At 44.2% G+C, this 8418-nt stretch overlaps 1 pseudogene across 1 annotated transcript; it reads right to left on the bottom strand.

The window, feature by feature from the left end:
• Positions 1 to 6667: 6667 nt before the first annotated feature.
• On the bottom strand, positions 6668 to 8188 carry LOC308490754 (large ribosomal subunit protein eL15-like; annotated as a pseudogene). The gene is made up of 2 exons: positions 7657 to 8188; positions 6668 to 6868 (listed from the first exon to the last, which is right to left on the bottom strand). The product of its transcript is annotated as a large ribosomal subunit protein eL15-like (transcript).
• Positions 8189 to 8418: the final 230 nt, after the last annotated feature.

Here is an 8418-nt window from a genome sequence, read left to right as displayed (position 1 = left end):
ACTTATTGGATCCCCTGGTAGGCAGGCCCCCAGAGATCAGTGTCTAAAGCCCATCAATAGACAATTCGGTAAAGAAATTGTGGTACATACATACAGTGGAGTATTACTTGACCATAAAAAAGAATGAAATCTTACCATCTGCAACAACATGGATAGACCTAGAGGACATTATGCTAAGTGAAGTCAGTCAGACTGAGAAAGACAAATACCATATGATCTCATTTATATGTAGAATCTAAAGAAGAGAATAACTGAAAAAACAAAACAGAAATAGACTCAGAACAAACTGATGGTTGCCAGAGGGGAGGGAGGTTGGGGAAATGGGTGAGAAAGATAAAAGGGATTAGGAACAAACTGGTAGTCACAAACTGGTAGTCATGGGGATGTGAAATACAGTATGGGGATACTGTCAATAATATTGTAAAAACTATGCATAGTGTCAGGTGGGTAGTAGACTTATCAGAGGGATCATTTCATAGATTATATAAATGTCTAACCACTATGCTGTAACCTGAAACTAATATAAAATAATATTGAATGTCAACTGTAATTTTAAAAAAATATATAGTTACAGGACGTAAAGTACAGCACAGGGAATATAGTAAATGGTATTGTAATAGCTATGTATGGTGTCGGACGGGTAGTAAACTTGTTAGGGTTATCATTTTCTGAGATATATGAGGTCTGACAATTGAGTTCGTGAACTCACCCTAGAAAAAGTGCTACATACCTCACTGCTGAATATCACTACGGTCACCTTTGAAGTGCTCCCCTTGGGAAGCTATGCACCAATGCCAGCGCCTAGTCCACCCATCAAAGCAATTTTGGAACTCTTTCTGGAATGGCCATCAGAGCTGTCGTCATATTACACTTGATGTCCAGAATGTCATTAAAATGTCTTTCTTTCAATATGTCCTGTATCTTCAGGTAAAGAAAGAAGTCATTGGGGGCCCAATCAGGTGAGGAGGGAGGGTGTTCCAATACAGTTATTTGTTTACTGGCTCAGAACTCCCTCACAGACAGTGCCGTGTGAGCTGGTGCATTGTCGTGATGCAAGAGCTCCTTTGGGACCATTTTTGCACACGCCTTTCTCATGCCAAGATTTTCAGTTAAAATTTTCCTAACTGTTTCTCCATCTATGTTTACTTGGTTTACTATGCTTCTCACAGTTAGCCAACAATTTTGACGCACAATTCAACAAATTTTTGCAATGTTTTCGTCACTTCTGCTCATTACTGGCCGCCCTGATCTCTCTTCATCAGTGACTCGTTCTCTCCCCTTAGAAAAACATTTAATCCACTTGCACACTTCCGTTTTCTTCATGGCATTATCCCCCTAAAGTTAGACTAACATGTCCCTGATTTCACTTCCACTCTTGCCAAGTTTAACAAGAAATTTAATGTTTGTTGCTCTAATTCAAGCTCAGACATTCAATGACACACAAAAACGCACAATAACAATAATGAACGCCACTCAGCAAGACACCGCCACACGTCGACAGGAACACAGCTGTGAGACACTGATATGCCAAGGTTATGAAACCTTACCAAGCTGTTTGTACGGTGCTGCCAATGTAAGCGCTCAGTGACAAGTTCATGAACTTAATTGTCAGATCCTGTGCAACAGGTTGAGGCTGCCCTTCCCCCTCTTTCTAGACCTCCTAGGGTAGAGTACACAACTGGAGCACCAGAGACCCAAGCCCAGGAAGCCACATCCAATCGTGTCCCTCAAGGCCCAGCTCAAATGCCTCCTTCCCCTGGAAGCCTTCTCAAATCCCTCACCTCTCCATCTAGCTCTTATCTCTCTTTCCTCTGAGACCTCTAATACTCCATCTGTCCCTCTCTTTGAGCACACGTCCCTTTCTTATGTCAGAGTTACAGGTTAAGAGCACAGTCTTCAGGGTCAGAAAGATTTGGGCTGTCATCCTGGCTGGGTTACCTGGGGCAGGACACTTTACTTCTCTGTGCCTCAGTTTCCTCATTTGTAAGCTGGGAGTCATAACAGTTGTTACATCACGAGTGTGGAGAGTTTGGTGCTCAGCACAGTACCTAGTACCTAAATGCTCTCCGGTTTTTATGGTTGCAGAGGTCTCCCTCTGAGTCTCAAGTTATCCCCCCACTCCCTACCAGCTGCTCATACAAAGCAAATAACAGGTAATCATGTCACTATTTTCAGAATAGCTGAGAGAGTGGGCGTGGGTCTCTCTCTCCCAGAATGTCACCAACCCTCTCCAGTCTTCCTCGCCATGCAAATCTCTCTCCAGTTCCAGATAATAACAGCCTGGATTTTCCAGAGGCTATGGAATGTCCAGCCACTGCCTTGCAAACCACAGAAACTGGGAACATTGGATTCAGAAGGACCCTCCCAAACCTGTCAATCTAACAGATAGGCAAATCCATTGTAAGATACGCAAACCAAGGCCCACTCAGTGAATCAGTATCCACCCAAGCATTCTAAAGAATTCTAAAAGTAACCCTCACCCCCTCCAATCACCCTTTCTCCTTGCTTTCTTTATTTTTTTGTCATAACACTTTCCTTACCTGATGACACATATTTGCCTTTACTTGTGTATCATCCGTTTCCCCACCAGATTTACGAGGTCTGACAATTAAGTTCACAAACTTGTTGCAATGATGTTGCTAACTTTTTTTAATATCAGAGGGATTATCCATTATGAATTTGTACCAATGGATAAACAGTTAACCAAGTTGACTATTTGGAAGTGCTGAAAAGGCTGCGTGAAAAAGTTAGAGAATCTGAACTTTTCACCAACAATTCATGGCTCTTGCATCACGACAATGCACCAGCTCACACGGCACTGTCTGTGAGGGAGTTTTTAGCCAGTAAACAAATTAAGTGTATTGGAACACCCTCCCTACTCACCTGATCTGGCCCCCAATGACTTCTTTCTTGACCTGAAGATAAAGGAAATATTGAAAGGAAGACATTTTGATGGCATTCAGGACATCAAGTGTAATATGACGACAGCTCTGATGGCCATTCCAGAAAGAGTTCCAAAATTGCTTTGATGGGTGGACTGGGCGCTGGCGTTGGTGCCTAGCTTCCCAAAAGGAGGACTTTGAAGGTGACCGTAGTGATATTCAGCAATGAGGTATGTATAGCACTTCCTCTAGGATGAGTTCGCAAACTTAATTGTCAGAACTTGTAAGAGGCTTTTTGAAAACTCCTGGTGAATGAGACATTGCCCACCCTCTTAAACAGCTTCCTGATTAATGAACAATAGCCATGAGTGACTGCAGGCTATAGACCAAGCTTTGGGCTGGCAACTTTATGTGTAATTTCTCTGTGTTAGTGCAGCTCCTGTCATTGCAGGGAACCATATCTCACTCAGGACTCCTTAAGAAAAAAGAGCTTGGGGTTTTTTAGAAAGATGTAAGAGGTCTAAAGACTAAAATGGAAAGAAAGACATCAAGAGGTCCTTTTCCCCAGCCTCCATCCAACATTTGGTCAAGGTGGGCATAGTGCAATGATCTTCCAGCTGCCCCAGAACTCAGAACCGGCTCTTTGAAGACAGTAAACGCTGTGGTGCAACAGAAGGGTAACGGGGCAGGGAGGTAAAGAACCTCGGTTGAAGCCTTGGCCGGCCATTTGATTTATGAGATGGGCAATTAATGTCCAATGTCTTGGGTCTCTGTCTTCTCCTCCAATATGAGGGGCATCAGGTGATGACACAGGAATGTTACAAAGGCTCTGTCTCCTTTGCCTGGCACACCCTTGCCTGGCTAACTTCACCCACCTTTCAGACTTACTACTTTCACCTTCCTCAGAGAGACCTTCCCCTGAGGCTAAACTGTGTCCTTGCCCAAATTCTTTTACATCTTGTAGCAGGCACTACCATTTAGATTTATACAATTATTTGTTTTATTGCTTTATTGTCTAGTTCCCTTGCTAGCTCAGTAGCTGCCTGAGGGAGTATGTCTGTTTCGTATACTCAGCGGCTAGCACAGTGCCTGCTAGCTAGTAAGCACTCAAAAAATATTTGTTGGATGAGTGAATGAATGAATCTGCCCCCCCTTTCCATACTTCCACCTACCTGCACCCACCCATCTCACTCATTTCCCAGGGGTGTTGTAAGGTGATAATGAACTGTAAGCTGGGAATTCTTGGGCAAGGGTTGATGGCTGAGCTCTCCTCTCCTCTCTCTGTTCACTCAGTTCCTGCCACTCTGGCCTCCTTACTATCCCTCGAATATGCCAATCTCATTCCTGCCTCAGGGCTTTGCACTTGAGTTCCCTTCTATCTAGAATCTTCTTCTCAGATATTCAGTTGGCATCATCCTTTCCATCAATCAAATCTCTGCTTAAAATGTCACCTCTTCAGGGAGGTCTCCGCTGACTGCCATTTTTAAAGTAATTCCTCTTGCCATCCTTGTTCTCTATCCCCTTACCCCCCCTTTCCTTCATAGCACTTCTCACTACTTGATGCTAAATTTTACAGTGTTGACTGACTTGTTTATTGCCTGTTGCCTCCACGAGAATATAAACGCTATGAAGTCAGAGTTTTTCTCTTTATTCACTTTACTTGTATATATCTGTACCACCCAGACCAGTTCCCGGCACATAGTAAATGCTTAATGAATATTTATCAAATGAATGATTGAGTGAATGAATGACGATGAAAAGGAAGCTAAAGAAAATAGCTTTTCTTCTTAAAATAAAGCCCTGAATCCTTCAATGCCAGAGCCAGGAATAATGTCTAGGTAAAGGGAGAGACCAGCCACACCCCAGCTGTGAATCCAGTGAGTCACTTCCTTCTCTGAGCCTCTGTTTCCTCATCTGCTAAATGGGAATAGTGTATCTACAATTCACAGGCTTGTTTTAGAAATTAAATAAGGATTAAATGAGATAAGATAAGTGTCTGGCACACAGTGGGTGCTCAGCAAACATTCCTCCCAAACTTGGAGGCACATTGAGCCCTTAAAACAGTCTGGGTAACAAAAGGTTCTGAGTCTGAAGGAGAAAACAGGCAGGCGACATCTCTCTCTCCCTCTCTCTTCAGTTTCCCTTCTAAGAGAGGAACTCATTGGCCAGAACCCAGGATGGTCACTAATGCAGAGGACAGGCAGCCAAATACTAGCCTCCCACATGGAGTTTCCAAAAAGTGTGAGCACAGAGTTGCATAACCTGTCGCTGAGACACGTGTCTACCCTGAAGTGTTTTCACCAAACATTCCTTGAAAGGGATCATGTGAGCAGGGCTGTAAGGCAGCCTAGAGAAAGAAGAAGGAAGAAAGGCAGAGAGTTGGAGAGCCTTGGGGGTGGGGTGGGATTAGGAAAAGAAGGTCCACATTTACTGAACTCCTACTATGTGCCAGGTATCGGGCTCCCTCTTACTGATATCTACCTAGATCCTTGCTATAAATCTAAGAAATCAGGTCTTGCCACTTCCACATTCCAAGAGAAGAAAAATAACAATAATTAATGTAGCTAATGTTTACCTAATGCTAACTGTGTATCAGGCAGTGGGTAAGCACACATTACATCTTTAAGACAGCCCATGACATAGTTACTATTCTGATCCCCATTTTACGGAATTGGAAACTGAGACTCAGCAAGATGAAGTAACTCCCCCAAAGGGAGTTACTCTATTACTCACGAAGACAATAGAGCCAGGATTCAAATATGAGCAGAGCTCGAAAGCCCAAAGACCTGTATGAGGACATTTCCCAAGGGATTTGGCGGGGGGTGGGGGGTGGGGGTGGGGGTGGGGTGGGGTGTTGTAGATCTGGAAAATGACTCCAGCAGCAAGCAGCAGTTGTCCTCACTTGCCCATAGTGCGGGCCCAGTGTGGGAGTGACGTAAGTGACCGAGTAATCAGAAGCACCCCCTTCCTTTGCACCCAGGGGACAGTTTGTCCCAGCTTGTGGCTGTTTGTCATTCTGCCTCTGACCTAAAGTTTAAAATTTCATTCATAAGTTTGGAACCACAAACTTGGCAGTGAGGGAAGGGCCCTTGGAGATCAGCTATTCTAGTCCAACCCCCTTAAATTACAGATGGAAAAAAACTCTGAGGCCCAAAGAGAGGCACACACATGGCAAGGTCACAGAGACATTTTCTGTTAGAAGGAGGAGTTGGTTTGAAGTCAATTACAGATCCTCTTGTTCTGTAATTACCAAATATGGCTGTACCGTGAATTACTTGGGGAGTTTTTTAAATACACAGATTTCTGCACTCTGCTTCTAGAGACTCAGACTTCGGTTTGCAACAAGACTTGGGACTCTGACTATCGAACATGTTCCTCAGGTGATTCAGACGGCACAGAGCCATGCACTGCATTTAGAGGTTGAGTCCAATACCCCTCTTTCACTTTATAGTTTGGGATTCTAAGAACCAGCACAGGACTTGCCCAAGGTCACGTGACACGTCAGTGTGGCTCTAAATCCTGCTTTGTGGTCTGAACCCAAAGCTCATTCTCCTTCTCCCGGCTGCCTGTGGTCAAATTCTCAAAATGGACCAAAAGGGCTGGCCAAGGGAGTTACTGTGGTTTTCTTCAGCTCTTGGTTTCCTTGTTCTACCCTAACTAAGACATAAGATGATGCCCATTTCTGGGGCTTGGAAAGGTGAGAATTTAAGAGTTGAAATCTTACAGGGAAAAGGAAACTGCAATAAGCTGTCCTGCTGTCCCTTGGGGATTTCCCAGAGGTGAATTCAGGCTCTAGGAATGACGTCAGACACCAGCACCAGCACCGGCCTCGACAACTCCTCAGGCTCCAGGCTACGGGTACCTGTATTTTCCATTCCAGCAGCATGGGGAGGGAGGGCCTTCCCTCTGTGGGAGGAGATGGGGTGGAGAGGGTCCAGCTGTGACGTCAGGGGGACTGCCTCAGGAAGAGCCACACATTCCAGCACCTGGAAAGAAGACAAAGCTGCTTTCGGGAACTAAGTCAAACCTCTCAAGCACTTTTCCTGAGCCTATCCTCCCACCACTCCTTAATCCCTTACCCAAGAGCTACTTGAATGGAGGGAGTCACTGCTCCTTTTCCACTTTCCAGTACTCCATCACTCCCTTCCTTCTTTCCTTCTTTCCTTCCTTCCTTCCTTCCTTCCTTCCTTCCTTCCTTCCTTCCTTCCTTCCTTTCTTTTTCTTTCTCTCTCTCTTTCTTTTCTTTTTTCTTCCTTCTTGCCTTCCTTCCTTTACTTTTCTTTTGGAATGTATCTTGGGGTTTGGTGTCAGATGTCCTGGGTTTGAATCCCAGCTCAGATTCCTAGGTAGCTTCCTGAGCTCTCTGACCTAGGTAGTAGAGTCACCCCTGCCTCTGAGCCTCAGTTTCCACTTAAAAAAATTTTTTTTGCTAGTTCTGTACTCCTCTTTCACAGAATATAACACCTATTATACCAAACCAGCATTTTAAACACTGACATATAAACCCTCTAATAAGGTAAAGCAAAGACAAAAGTATCTATGAGAAACAAGATACACCATCACTTATTTTTCAAATATTATTGCACCTAAACTTTCATAATTTGACAATGCATTCATGAAAACAATCTGCAGAGAAATTAAAGAACACTTTTAAGCAAACATGTCTGTCCTAAATTATTAGGTAAGAATTTTATAAACATTACTCATATTAGTGGTAATGATGGAGCTGGCAAGCATTGCACCTTCTACAAGCTGCACGGCAAGAACCCCCAACAGCATAGTGAAACCTGTGGCCCTTTCCAAGGCCACGGCTCTTGCGACCTGCAGATGTCAGCTCTCCCTCGCATCTCCCTGTGCTTGTGGACTGGTCTAGTGATCCACTGGGTTTCAGGATTGTCTGAAAGCTTTATGGAATGGACACAGGAGGATAGTCTCAAAGACTTTGTATGTGGAACCTTCACCAACCCAGTAAGAATTCAGGACTCTCAGAACCCCACAATGGCATCCCTCTCACTCCTGGGCAACAGACTAATGGCTTTAAACTTTAGCTGGTTAACACCATGATGGACAGGCTTGCCATAGGTTGCACACTTAAGAACTAGGTGTTTGTGGCCACCATGTTGCACATGAATCTGGTATATGACATAAACTTGCTTGGCCTTGTATCCCAGCCTATGTGCATTATCAGGCCAGGTGGAGTGTGTGTGTGTGTGTGTGTTGTGGAGCTGGCAGTGCACCCTGAGAAGAAACAGCATTGCATCGGACTGCTTCTTCCACAGCTCCTGGATGTACTTGTAAGCACGCATCTTGTCTTACCTGATGGCTGTGGACAGACGGAAAGGGCCTCAGTTTCCACTTTTTAAAAGGAAGGTAATACCTATCTTCTTGGATTGTGAGGATGAAACAAGATCATGTATGTACTTAATAAACAGGAGATGTTTTCTTAGAAACACTAGGTCATGTGAGTAATAAGGGAGGGACCAGAGGGTATTTGTTGAACCAATTTGAGGTACCTAAAAGAATGGTTGAGCTGAAA

This window comes from Rhinolophus hipposideros (assembly GCF_964194185.1).
Source record: "Rhinolophus hipposideros genome assembly, chromosome: 22".
Lineage (NCBI taxonomy): Eukaryota > Metazoa > Chordata > Mammalia > Chiroptera > Rhinolophidae > Rhinolophus > Rhinolophus hipposideros.
Note: the sequence above shows the minus strand (reverse complement) of the source record. Positions and strands in the feature narration are given on the sequence as shown.